The sequence below is a fragment of the Mesocricetus auratus genome, unplaced genomic scaffold (genome assembly GCF_017639785.1).
Source record: "Mesocricetus auratus isolate SY011 unplaced genomic scaffold, BCM_Maur_2.0 Super-Scaffold_15014, whole genome shotgun sequence".
In the NCBI taxonomy this organism is placed as follows: domain Eukaryota; kingdom Metazoa; phylum Chordata; class Mammalia; order Rodentia; family Cricetidae; genus Mesocricetus; species Mesocricetus auratus.
This window is the reverse complement of record NW_024429186.1, coordinates 13,325,061-13,339,441: the sequence shown is the minus strand read 5'-3', so window position 1 is coordinate 13,339,441 and position 14,381 is coordinate 13,325,061.

The following is a 14,381-nucleotide window of genomic DNA, read 5'->3' as shown; positions in this document are numbered from 1 at the left end:
AGATGGCTGGGTCAGCAGGATTTGCAGGTTACCTGAGCAGGGGTTTCTCACAATTTCCTCCTGTTGTAAGTGAAACAATTGCGTGTCCAACCCTGTGGCCTTCGGGGACCACAATATGGAAGAGAGTCAGTCTTGGGCCGGGGAGGTGCTTGGACGTGCAATGAGGGGGACCCGAGTTTGTGATCCCAGCACTGGGTGGGTGTGGCGCGCTCCCTGACCAGCAGGAAAGACAACCACCAGATAAGGATTCTTCCCAAATCATGCTTTATTGGAGCCTTTTGGTTGAAGGGAGAGCAGGAAGCAAGAGAGAGCGAGCAGGGAACTGCAGCTGCTTATATAGGGACAACGGCGACGTGCAAGTGCCTTATTGGCTGAGCTCACTCGGCAGACACTCCAGGCTCCTTGATTGGTCTGGTGACCTGAGGACACTGAGCATGCTCGGGTTGGCGATTCTAGTTAAGGCCTTATATGGAGTTGTTTACTCCAACCCTGCAGGGGCCCAGCGCCATCTTGGAATGGCGGCCACAAATCTCGGCTCCCTGCAGGTGGGGATGGGGTCTGTGGAAACAAGAGGGTGTCTGGGGCTTGCTGGTCAGCTAGCCTAGTTACTGGTTCAGTGAGAGAAACTGTCTTAAAAGAGAAACAGGGAGAGCCAGGCATGGTAGTACAGGCCTTTAATCTCAGCACTCAGGAGGCAGAGTCAGAAGGAGGTCTTTGAGTTTGAGGCCAGCCTGGTCTACATAGCAAGTTTCAAGTCAGCCAGAGCTACATAGTGATACCTGTTCTCAAAAACAAACTGGTGAACAATTGCAGAGAAGGACACCCTGTGCTCTGGCTCCCACATGCACAGACACATGCACTCGCACACACACGTGCACCTGCACACATACAGGAAAGGGAAGCAGGGCTTAACACACCCACTCACCACCTTGGTTTAGTATTTGTGTTCATATACACATGTATGTAAAAGGTGCTACTTCTGTAGTGGAACTCACTCTGTAGACCAGGCTGCCTCCTCTGCTTCCTGAGTGCTGGGATTAAAGGTGTGCACCACCACCACCTGGCAAAGTTGGTATTTTTAAGTAGTCTTTTTTTGGGGGGGAGGGGTTTCCAGACAGGGTTTCTCTGTGGCTTTGGAGGCTGTCCTGGAACTAGCTCTTGTAGACCAGGCTGGTCTCAAACTCATAGAGATCTGCCTGCCTGCCTCTGCCTCCCCAGTGCTGGGATTAAAGGCATGTACCACCACTTCCCAGCTTTTTTTGACATCTTTTTAACAGACTCCAGTAGCCTCTCCACGATGTTGTGCACACACACACATCTCTATATAAATCCAACGGTTCATATTCATCATCAACTGACTGTGTATAGAATGATCTAGATGGTATGTCTGGAAGTGGTTCCAGGGAGGTGTGACTCGGGAGGATCAATGCCTGTAAAGAAGAGAGTTGAGCACCAGCAAGCCCTATTCTCTACTTCCAGGTGTGCCCGGACATGAGGAGACCCAGTCAATTCCTACCATCCGGAACTCTGGCATGCCTCCACACAATGATCTTACACACGGCTAACAAAGCAAACCTCCATCCCTCCTTAAGTTGCTTCTTGCAGGTACCCCAGGGTTTTTGTTGTTGTTGGGTTTTTTGTTTGTTTGTTTGTTTTCGTTTTTTGTTTGTTCCAGACAGGGTTCCTCTGTGCAGCCCTGGCTGTCCTAAAACTGGCAGAGTAGAACAGGCTGGCCTCAAATGCATCACCCTCTGCCTCCCAAATTCTGGGATTAAAGGCGTGCTCTACCACTGCCCAGCCCCTCCCTTGCTTTTTAATGGTTGTGTACAATTCCACAATAGCAATGAGCATAATTTATTTAACCCCGTGAAACTGTGAACACTTAGGGCCATTCTACGTTTTTCCCCCAGCTCTAAACAATGCCTCAAGCCTTCTGCAAACTGTGTGCATTCACATCTGAGGACATGTCTGAAATGGATGCCTGTGTGTCCAGATGCTGTGCCAAAGGGTCATATGCAGTTTAAATGGCAATAGACACAGCCCGTCTCTTCTTCTCATACTTCTACCTAGGATGTGAGCGGCTCTCTAGGTAGACAGGTACTTGGCTGGAACACACATTCTGTATGTGTCCATCTTTGACTCTCTGTGCTGCTGCAAGGATTCTGTGAATCTTTGCAAACAGCAAAAGCCTACCCCAGCCTGCAGAGGTCTACGTCAAGGTCCTGGGGCTGCTGGAACCAAGTGCTACAAACACTTGGCTTGAAACAGTGGCGGCTTAGTTTGTCTCTAGCACACAGAAGTCAAGGTCAAGGAGTTAGCAGGGCTGGGCTCTCACCATAGATTCTGGGGAGGAGCCTTTGGCTTCTTCTGGTGGCTGCTTGTTGCCTTGTCCCTTGGTGTCTAGATCCCTCCAGCCACTACCCCATGTCTCTGCCCTTGCCTCTGTGTCCATGTGCCTCGGGATTTACCACTCATTTCAACGCTTTCCATTTACAAAGGTGTTTCCACTTCAGGGACACATCTGTGGGTACCAGGACTTAGCAGGTGGAAGGAGGTTTCTGTGAGAGCCACTCTGTGGTCCAGCCTGAGTGCTCCCAGGGCCTAGCATCCTTAGGGAAACTGTCAGAGGACACCTTTCTTGTGGAGTCTGTGGCTCGTGTGTGTGTGTGTGTGTGTGTGTGTGTGTGTGTGTGTGTGTGTGTGTGTGTGTGCATGTAGAAGTCAAAGGTCTATCTTGGGGTCATTTCTCAGGAGCTGTCCACCAAATAAGTTCTGATGTTGTGCCCCCAGTCTCTGCTTTGTTTGGAGACAGAGTTTCAGGCCACCCTGACTTCAAACCTGAGATGTAGTCAAGAATGACCTTGAACTTGTAATCCTCCTGCCTCCACTTCCCTGAGCGAGCTGACATTGCCGGTGTGTGTCATCATACGTGGGTTGGACAGAGACGGGGATCGAACGCAGGACTTCACATGTGCTAGGCAAGAACTCTGCCGGCTGAGCCACATCCCTGACCCCTCATCATTAATCAAAAAGAACCACATCTTCAGGAGCAGTTGCCTCCCTTCCAGACGATGATTCATTTATAAAATGCATCTTCCTTGTGAACAAGTCCATTGCTGGGCGATTATTTTAAGGTCACAATCCGAAAAGCATTCAAAGACAAAAACACCAAGGATGTGCTCCCGGCCCTGCTTATACCGAACAGCTATCTACAAAAGAACCTTAGCATCCAAAGAGAATCTGCTTGGTGAGGAAGTGGGTAGGAGGTTCCCGTGTCTTTGTGGGAGGAGAGTCAGCAGTAGAATCTGGGCCTGACGATGTTTTAACCCAAGTCTGTGACCTGAGCAGGCACCTCTGGCTTGGCTGGGGGGTTGGGATGAGAGACACAGCCTCCCCAGAGTCCTGGGGATCCTGGGAGGCAGGCTGTACCACGCAGGACCCCCAGGGACCCTGGACTCTGGGGCAGTGGGGATTGCTGGTGGGAGCTGTCATGTTGAGAATTCCTTTCTGACTTCAGCTGTACGTGGTGGGGCTTGGTGTGGGGCAGGAGGGAAATGCTAGGGACACTAAGGGTGGCCGCCTCTCCCTTCTGTCCGAAGCACGTGCCCCACTTGAGTGGGGGTGCAGCCCACAGGTCATTTCCTCTCCCCTGGCATTTAGCAGGCAAGGAGGAGTAATTTTCCTCACAGTGTCCTGGCTGGGTTCCAATTTGGGTGATTACATTCTGCCTGCTTAAAATTCCCCTCTCTTGTATCCAGGGCAGAAGCAATTCTCCCAGCCCTCTCCTGCTTGGGAGGAGGCGGAGAGGCGAAGATTCAGGAATCAGCCTTGCCTCCCCCAGCAGTCGGTATGCAGGCTTGCTCCACACTCCCTAGAAGTGCATTCCTGGGATGCGGGGACTGGAGGATCCCCAGTGGAATAAACCTGTCAAACATGTTGGAATTTTCCAGAAAGATCCTCTTTCAGGAGATGAGGTAGAAGTGAGCAGAACCGAATGTTTGAGATTGGAGTCCTGCTCTGGGTGGGGCTTCAGTCCCCGAGTACAGACACACACACACACACACACACACACACACACACACACACACACACACGCCCCCTTCTCTTGTCTGTATCTCTTGGTATTGTCTCATTCTAGACTATGAATCGGCTTTCCTTTCACTCGGGAGCTGTGGGGAACGAAGCAGGGTATCAGCTTGAGAATCCAAATTATTCTGCAGATCAACATGACCCTGGAGGAGAAAAAAATGTTGTGACTATTACACTAAACAAACCAGGCTGGATGTCAGAGAGGCCGGGTCGGCAGTAGGAAACTCTTGCTGGCTTCATCTGCTCTCGTCCTGAGTGGCTTTATTCGCTAAGCACATGGGGACTTTCAAACATTTGCACCAAGTGTCTTTTTAACACTCGCACATGTGCCTGCACACACGTTGTCCCTTGTAGGCCGCATACTGCAACTGTGTCCCCTCCACTCCTCAACCTCTCTTTGCAACTTTTCAGAAGTCCCATCTTTTTCTTTTTTTGAGACAGGGTTTCTCTGTGTAGCCTTGATTGTCCTGGAACTCACTCTGCAGACCAGGCTGGCCTCGAACTGGAGATCTACCTGCTTCTGCCTCCAGAATGCTGGGATTAAAGGCGTGTGCCACCACCCATTTCAGAAGCCCATCTATCAGTCTGCAAGAATCACAGCCCAGCCCTGCCTTACCAAAGGGCTGTGCTGTGTGACATATAGGGAATGTTCTGCCCCAGAGACAAAGCCTGAAGATTCCTGTGTGGACTGTCACGAGGACAGGGTCCCTCCAGCACCAAGTCTGTGCAATACAATTTATGACAGCATCAACATTACAGCTGAATTAAAAGCCCAAACAGTCCCTGCAGAGGAAGGCTGCATCTCTGTGCGTTTTCATCCACATGCCCATCTTGTTTCTCAAGAGGCGACTGCCTGCCACAGTCCTGCCCCAGCCTCTTTCTTAGGCAGCTTATGGTTGAGGATGATTTGGACCATGTTCCCATCACTTTGGTATCTGGGCAAGATTGAAATAACACTACAGCTCCCTGCATCTTAGTCATCCAACCTTAGTGGAACAAACAGCCCAGGCTATATCTCACTGTGGGTTTCTCCCTGCTGTTGTTCATAGAGACCAAAGGAACACTTTATATACGCAAATCTTAGGCATTTTGGGGGTGTGTTTACACCCCCGGTCCCTCAGGGGTGTGGGGTGAACCTACACACGGGTGCTTCCTTCAAGATAAACCTGCGAATGTTCCTGTCACTGCAGCTATAATTGCCTGGAAATATCACCCCATTGGTGAACAGCCTACTCAGTCCTGTGGGTTAACACTTCAAATGAGCTAGGCTGATGCACGCTGAACTTTCCATTGATAGCATGCCGGGAGTCCTAGCCCATATTTGGTGAGAGACGGAGACTATGCAGGGACCACCCGAGACCATCTACTTACAAACCTTTCTGTCTTATTTTTTTTCATTGTTGTTACATTCTCTCTCTCTCTCCTTCTCTCTCTCTCTCTCTCTCTCTCTCTCTCTCTCTCTCTCTCTCTCTCTCTCTCTCCTTTTCTCTCTCCTCCTTTCTGTGTTTCTATACTAGAGGTAGAAAGGTCTCTTTCTATGTTTCACTTTCTGTGTACTGTGGGCTTCTCCGGGACTGAGCTCAGGTCTTCAGGCTTGGTGGCAGGGACTTTTACCAGATGAGCTACCTCTCCAGCTCCAACCTTTGTGTCTTATATCTGGGAGCATCATCCTACTGAGGTGTCCTTTGCCTAGACGCCCTCAGCCTAAGATCCAGCTGTGGAAAAGGCAAACAAGGAAAGGGGTGAGGTTCCCAAGAAAGCTGGGGCACACAGCCAGGTTTCACTTTCCTTCCCATCATTCGTCTAGAACCCTAATTTGCAATTCCCCAACTCCGTTTGTTTTTTAAATGTAACGCATGTGTGCATATTCAAAAAAGATTACCGGACAGGTTGATGAACTAACTTAAGCATTTTAGTGGTGAGGGAGCAAAACATGATACAAAAGAAAATGAGGAGAGAGCGGGAAGGGGGTGCTGTCAGTCACCAACAGTGCGGTACAGCTGCCGCGAACCGGGCAGTCGGCTTTTAGTCTAAGCCACGGTATGTCAGCATCGCAGCCGGTTTCACAGACAGGGTTTCTTCTCATCTGACGGGGCAAAGATGGAAAATGACAATATGAGAACTCCTTGGTCGGCTCCTTGGAAAGAACGGACTCTGTTAAAGACACCTGGTGGGTTTTTTAAAAAGCAGGGTGAGGAAGTTGGAAGCCCACTTGGCCCGGTGGGGGCGGGGGGGCGGGGGCAGGGAAGGAGCGGCTGCTGGGGGCGGTTATCCATCTCATAGGCTTTCGTTTGCTGGCAGTCTCACTAGAAAGCAGGGCACATTCCCTGGATAAAGCCCTGATCAGTCCACACTCCCCTCATATTGCAGCTGGGTTTTTTCTCTCTCTTAAATACATTATCACTTTTTAAACTGATGGTATAAGAGAGAAATACGGTCTTTTTTTTTTCAAGCCCAACAAGGCTGCAGGAAAAAGTGATTCTGTTGCCGAGGTTCAGAACAGCTAATGTTGTTTTTCAAAACGCCACCGGCTCTGCCATCCTCCCTTTAATGGTGTTCATTTTCCTTCTTAGAAAAGGGGTTAAAATTAGTAGGCACATTTCATATTAGCGTATTTCATGCAATAAAGCATAAATTATTTAAAATAACACGACCTTTTATCTTGCACCTTTTGAAGGAAGCAAATTAAAAATGTAAATTGGGAGCTAATTAATATGCAAATGTATTCATTCGCAGTTAACAATTAGCAATTAAACCTGCAGTGTCTACAAAGAGCACGGACAAAATTAGTAACTTAATTTATCATTAAAAAATGAAAACGTACACAAAATTTTAATTGACTTTCAAAATATTTCCCCTGTTTTTTTTCCTTTCATTTTTTAATGCGGAAAGAAATTCTTAAAAAATATTATGCCTTAGCTTTACAAATGAAACTGGGTGCATGGAGCATTAGGGGAGTTCATTTAATAGGAAAGCATGTTAGAAAAAGTTTGCCTTTTATATGAGGTATTAAAAAATGACATTTAAGAATGTTGACTTGTGTTTCATAGTTGAGTTCAAGAGAGAAATAAATACACAGACTCCCCCATGTTTGGGAATATAGATGGCAGAGATTTGTACGGCTAAGAGAGCACGCTTCCTGTGTGAGTAGATGTGGCTGTGTATGTGTGAGCTTGTGAGCTGGTGCCTTCCAGAAGACACAAGCTAGACCACACCTGGGCCGTCTACATGCTCCGGTTCCGCTTCCAGAACTCCGGCACAAACAACGCTTGCGTGGAAAATCAGCAGCATAGCTTAAGGTGTAAATAAGACACTCTAGGTTGATCAGGGGACAGATTTGCATGCTGGGTTCCATTTAGCCATCCCCACTGCCACCCAGGCACGCAGTTCTCCACTTTTGCATATTTTCCTGACTTTGGGGTCCATCAGCCCTCACCCTCCTACGGTCAGCCTAGCTCTGCCTACAGATACAGGCTTGTGTTTCCATTCTGATGTCATGCAGCATAGGCAGGCACCCAGCAAACATGTATGAGACGCTCGCAGCCTTATTTGGGGTATTTAAACAGCACCTGCCGCTGGGCCCCATTAAGCCCCATTCACAAATGTTTTCTTTCCGTTTTGTCTCCATTCAAGGTCTTTCTGTAGCTTCTCCTTCCGGACTTTATCAAGTTCAGAACAGGGCGGCACCAGAGTTTTCTGACCAGAGCTGGCTCTTGTTCTCATCCCTTAGAACGGGGTTTATCATCAATAGGACATCGATACCGTCCCTGTAACACTCACAGGGTCGTTTCAACTGGGTGTCGAGTAGGGCTGTTTTCTCTAGACAATCATCATCTCTCTCTTCCAAAATGACTGTAATGCAATTCAGCCCACATTGTTACAACCTATTTCCATTTACAGGCATAAAGGACAATGGTCCCCAGTGTAAGGTAACCAGAAGCCAGGAGGCCAGGCAGTCAGTATTTCAATTGATTTCACCACAGAAGGTGTTTGCTCTCTGTCTGATGAAGGTGACAACACTGGCAGGCCATTCTGGCGTCAACTGTTATTAGTCTTATATATGGACTTAGCTGATTGCATAAACCAGAGAAGAAAAATATGTTGGATGTAAAGAAGTATTCTACTCTTTTAAAATAATGCCAAAGAAATGTTTTCTCTCTAAAATGTTTTCTCACTAAAAGACTCATACCTCTCTGAGACCTACTTTTTAATGCTTCTCAATGTGCCTGATAACCCCAGGACTTTCAAACAGAAAGCTTAGTGTGAACCACAGATTATGTTAAGAAGATACACGGAGCACTTGATTTCGGTGAAGTTGAGCTGTGGATCTGCTAATGTCTATTGGACAGGAGAAAATTTTATATTGGGCTCTACCTATTTCAGAGGGCAGGGAGCAAGCTGACAAGCAAGGGGGTTCTCATCTCAGCTACACCCATAGGAAGCAGGGTTACCACCCCGAGGCACCTGCCACCAAGCCCAGTCCTCAGCTGTGGGGTTGCAAGGCTCACAGAAGGCCGCCAGGAACCAGTTTACAGAAAGTGACTCTTCCTCCTTTTAGAGGAGACAGCGTTCAACCTCAGTGTGGGAAAAAATGTGGACTTTTTGTCATGCCGGCTGTTCACGGCATCTCAGAGTCCATCTCTCCTCCCGAGCATCCCCCGGGCTGCTGGAGAAAGCAAAGAATGATCTCCTCTCAGAATGCAACATATACATCTTAACACAAGAACCAAATAAAAACCCAAGCCTGTGCGCATTGCATACTGCCTCATCTGCCAAAAGAGACCCAACCGACCTTCCGTACTTTTTTTCTTTCTTTCTTTCTTTTCGCTCAGGCGCCTGCGGTAGCAAGCAGTTACAACAATCTGAAAATTAAGTTACCACAATTAGGAATTAGAAGCAGGTGGCATAATAATGGTGCTTTTTTTCATTTCATTTATTAGCAAAAGGAGGGAGAGGCGCTTCATTTATTTTCATCAGCCTTCAGTAAAAGCATAGCAATTTGCAACACAAAAATCATTTCAAGTACCTCAGCCTCGTGCAACCTCGTTTTCCTTTTTTTGCTTAAAAGCCTTTTAAAGTTTGCTCCCCCCCCCCCGCCCCGCCCCACCAGCGGAGTGTGTGTGGACACACACACACAAATACACACACACACACACACACACGTACGCGCGCGCAGTAAGTACTGATAGAATCGAGCTGTTTCTTCCCTTAAGAAGTTTCAGGGAGCAGGGTTGGGCAGGGTTGGAGGTTGGGGGACAATAGTACGCCCTGCCTGTTGTGCCCATTTTCTCTTTCTCACCATTTGTTTCAGCCTTGCAAAGATTTAGTTCAAGTGCAACAACAAATAAGACACTCGACAACTGTCTCCGTAGCCCCCCATTATTCACTTGGGTCGCGTATGCACCCCTGCACCCCTATGCAGACCAGAACCCCGCAGACTTCCTGGATGCTCCAGGACCCCACGGTGAGACAACCCTTGCGCGCCCTCTGGCGTTAGTATCTGGGATCGCCACTAGCTGTTGCACGGCTGGGTTGCATGCAATCCCGTAGTGTGGGAGAGGATGCAAGATGCACCCCGTTGCTGGGTATGCACCCTATTCTTGGATGCACCCAATGTGCGGGATGCACAGAGAGTGTCAGGCTCGGGGAGCTCCTGGAGTCGGATGCATGCGTTTGCGTGAGGCCCCTACGACGCAGCCTGAGTTTCCTCCCAGTCTCGAGGAGGTAACAGTACCAGGCGATCCCTGCTTTACACACCCTTCTGCCTGTGCCCTCAGTGCAGATTTGTTGCCTTTGGGGGAGTCTGGGGTGTTCCGAATCACGGGACTTCCTTTTCTGAGTGATCTTGTACCTGTTCTCTCGAATAATACCAACCTCTAAGCCCCACCCCCTACCCCGTGGCCTCCCACCACAGACCGTGGGATGCCTACTGTCTTTCTTCTTTATTCTGTACTTTACATTTCGGTCTTTCGGTTCAGCACGTCTCTCTCCCTTCACCACTAAAACGTGTAGAACGCAGGAAGGAGACACAGGCTAGGGGGACCCCACAGCTGGCCTTCTGGGGGAGCCCTCTGCAGGCTCCTGTGTCTTTCTTCCATCAGTGTGAAGTTTGTCTGCTTGGTTTCTGTCCCTTTCTGGGACTTTGCAAAGGTTGGTTTGAGGAAGACCAAACAAGCAGCCAGTAACAGCAGCCGAGTGGGTGGGAAAAGTAAGACTGAGGAGACTCTGAGATTTGGGGGTTCACGGCAACACCCACTGCCCTCTTGGAATGAAGTTTGGCAATTCCTATCAAGAACTTTTTTGCATATTATCAGTAATGCCACTTCTTGGAACCCAGCCCGGCGAAATAATATGTTAGGTTAAAAAAATATTTTGGACCCAAAAAATGTTAGTCACAGGGCCTATGAGACAGCCCTATGAGACAGCTCATCAGTTAAAGGAGAAAACCTCCTCGGCAAGTTGTTCTCTGACCTCCACAGGATGCTATAACACTTACACACCCAGCCTTTCATAATAACAAATTAATAAATAAATGCTGTATTTTTTCAAAGAATGTAAGTGCAGCAGCATAGAGAAATCTTGGAAATATCCCTAAACGTCCAACAACAGTGGACTGTACAGAACATAGTCTGCTGCCCACTCACGTCGATGCTGCGGCAGGTCTCATGGCTTTTGTTTGGTTTGGTTTTTCGAGACAGGGTTTCTCTGTGTAGCTTTGGAGCCTGTCCTGGAACTTGCTCTGTAGCCCAGGCTGGCCTCAAACTCACAGAGATCTGCCTGCCTCTGCCTCCCGAGTGCTAGGATTAAAGGTGTGGGCCACCAACGCCTGGCTGGGAGTCATAGTTTTAAGAGGGCTAATCCCAGGGGAAGCAGGCCATGGGGTGGCCAGCCTGAAGGCGGGACTCAGGGCTGGATCCAGATCCCGTCCTGATGAGGCTGGATCCAGGTGCACACGGAAAACGTCTGAACGAGCTTGTCCTGGCAGCTGGAACGAAGGGTGCTTTCTTTTCTTCCTTTCCCAGCTTCTCTTCTGACTCTCTGGAGGGGGCACAGTGTTTACTTTCAGATGGGGTGAAACAGCGACCTCTCTGTTCCCTTTGAGAACAGCAAGCCCCTGAGAAGGAAGACGGGGAAGGGATGAAATCCCAGTCCTAGGATGAACAGGAGCAGAGAAGTGATAGAGATGAGGATGTGCAGGTCAGGGGTCAGGGACAGAGCGTGGGTTTGGGGAACCTGCCTGCATCCCAGGAGCTGGGCAGTGCCAGGCTCCATGGACACTTGCTGCCATACTGGCTGTCACAGGTTCTGCTGGCTTATATTTATGTATTCATTTACTTATGGGTGAGGTATGTGACTACTATGATGAGTGTATGTATCAGGGGACACCTTGTAGACATCCTCTCCTTCAATCAAGTGGGTCCCAGGGATTGAACTCAGGCCATCCGGCTTAGCACCTTTACTGGCTCTGCCCTCCTGGTCACCATGGGACTGGCCTGTTCTTTAATGCTAATGGAACATGAAGAGGGATGAAGAGGGTTCCTCCAGGCCTGGGATTTTAATCAGGACCAGCCCGCCCCCCCCCCAGTCTCCTGGCCCCTAACTGCTTATTTCAACACTAGTCACAATCTTGGTTTCTCTTGCATGGAAAGGGTTGTGTGTGGACAGGCACACCCCAGAGCATGCTCATTGCCCCACAGCTGTTCCAAAATGCTGGGCGCATGCATGAGCATGAGCATCCACTGTGTACCAGAGCAGTGAGCTCCACAGATGTGCCAAGGGCACGCCTCCTGTGGGAATCTCACTCCACGCCTTCACTCAACCTGTCCTTCATCTGAGCTGACCCTTCGTGATGAAACCGGAAGTGAGGGCGTTCATTTCCCCATGACCTCTCACCTTCTGTGCCAGAGCTACTGCCCCTGCCTGCCCATCCTCCATTCTCTGCTGTCCGTGGACCATGATAGAAACGTCCCTTAACTATGCTGCCCATGATGACAGCCACCCACCACATGTGACCAGCGAGCACTTGAAATGTGTCCAGGGCGACTGACTGAGCGATTGAAGCTACACTTTAATTAATTTTAATTGACATGTCAACATATGGCTAGTAACTGCAGCATTGGATGGTGCAGCTCACTAAGAACCTGTTCTGTGACTCTGTTGTTCACATCTTGCCTTTTTCTGCAGTCTGAGCGTTACTGCCACGGCCTGGCTGAGCAGGCATGGCTTTCACTGGCTTGTACCCGCTTGTGAGAGCCCACATCTGCATCTCCTTCCGTTCTTCAGGGGCCTCCATCTGAGGGCTGGCAGCCCTGGTGGAAGTCTTTCCACCTTGGGAATGGGCATGGGCAAGCACTATGAAAAGTTCTTCTCAGAGATGTATGCTAAACACTCAGCAGAACCACAGCCAAGACTCGCTGGGAGCACCACTATCAAACACTCCTTAAATTTTGCTCCTTGTGTCCCCGATCCTCCTAGCTCCGCCGGGCACACCCCACACCCGGCTTCTCTGCCCCATCATAGGTTGGGCCCAGCTCTGGGATCCTGCAGCTTTCCTGTCTGATGTCTGCATTCGTATCTGCCTTCTCTATTAAACTTAGAATCCCACGCAGGGCACCCTGTGAGGGATCCACAGGACCCACTGCAGGGTGTGAGTAACACAGCACACAGTAGGCGCTCCTTAAGAACGTGTAGAAATAAGCACAACACACAGTGGGGACTCCAGAAGAGTGTGTGTAAGCTGGGGTTTGAGCATGGCTCAGCAGTTAAATGCACGAGCTGCTTTTTCCCCCGAGGACCCAGGTTCGAGTCCCAGCACCCATACCGTGTCTTGCAACCTTTTGTAACTCCAGTTCCAAGGGATCTGACGCCCTCTTCTGGACTCCTTGGGCACCATGCACACGTGTGGTATACATACATGTAGGCAAAGCACTCACACACATTAAATAAAATATTTTTAAGAGAATGAAGCAGATTAACAATAAGAACGTATTTAAGCAGACACAGCACACGATGGATGCTCCAATAGAACATGTTTAGGAGACACAAAAGTTCAATGGAAAGACGATGTTCAAAAAAGTTCAAAGGAGACCTATATCTGGACTCCTGACTTCCACTCTTATTCCTTCTGTTCTAATGAGTTGTGTGACATGAGATATTTCCCCCCAGGGCTCAGCATCCTTGCACATTAGTTCCTTGGACACTCTAGTTCCCTTTCTGCTCACATCATGGGGATACTGTAAGAGCAAATGAGATACAGTACGTCTTTTTTTTTTTCTTTTTCTTTTTCAAGACAGGGTTTCTTTCTCTGTCCAACAGCCCAAGTTGTCTGGAACTGGCTTTGTAGACCAAGCTGGCCTCCAACTCACAGAGATCTGCTTTCCTCTGCCTCCGGAGTGCTGGGCTTAAAGGCCTGTGCCCCCACGGCTCAGCTGATACAGTAAGTATGGCTTTGAAAGGTCAGTCCCATAAAGCCTTTGAGTTCTTGTGACCTTTGGCCATCACGTACATGAGCATCACCTGGGGAAAAGTGAGCTAAGGGTCTCTGCTCTCTGACTGACTTATGGGGACACAGGTCTAGGGCAGGAGCTAACATGCCAGGCATGCAGGGAGAATGCTACACCCAGAGCTCGCTAAGCACCCGCCTAGGGGCACAGCTTGGGTGTCCTGACTCTTCCTCCACAGGAAATAAGGGTTGGCGATGGTGGAGGAGGGCTGTCTGTCATGAAGGGGGCCTCTAGGGGGAAGCCAGTCTCTCAGATGGGAACGTGTCCCATCTGACTTTTAGGAAGTAAGTGTTCTCCTGAAAAACCACAGATCTTTGTCACTTATTTCCCTGCTTGAGAATTCCTTCCAATCTGTGATTCTGAGAACCATCGTGGGCATCTGTGGCCTGTGTCAGTTACAGCGTCACCAGGACGGCTCCAGGGGGGTTAATTGCATCTAAGCGTTGGAAAGCGACTCTCTAATTAAACTTTGAAATGGAATGGCAAAATCACTGGGTGACAGACTGTCTGTGGGAGGGTCCCCTGAGGTGCTCTTCGTTTGTCGCTAATCATCTTCTCGGCCCAGGCTGTGCCTGTGTGAGGTGGGGCCCATGTTCAGACCTCACTCTCTACAACTCTGGATTCCCTTGGAGGTTTGTCAGACAGCCCCCCCACAGTGCTCTGTGCCCTGCCTGAACCCCACAGTTGGGCCTGGATGTCTTAGAAGACTTTCATTGCTTGTCTTCGGCTCCCTGATTTCTATTTAAAAACAAAAGGTTATTTCTATACTTAGAACCATGACATCAAAGA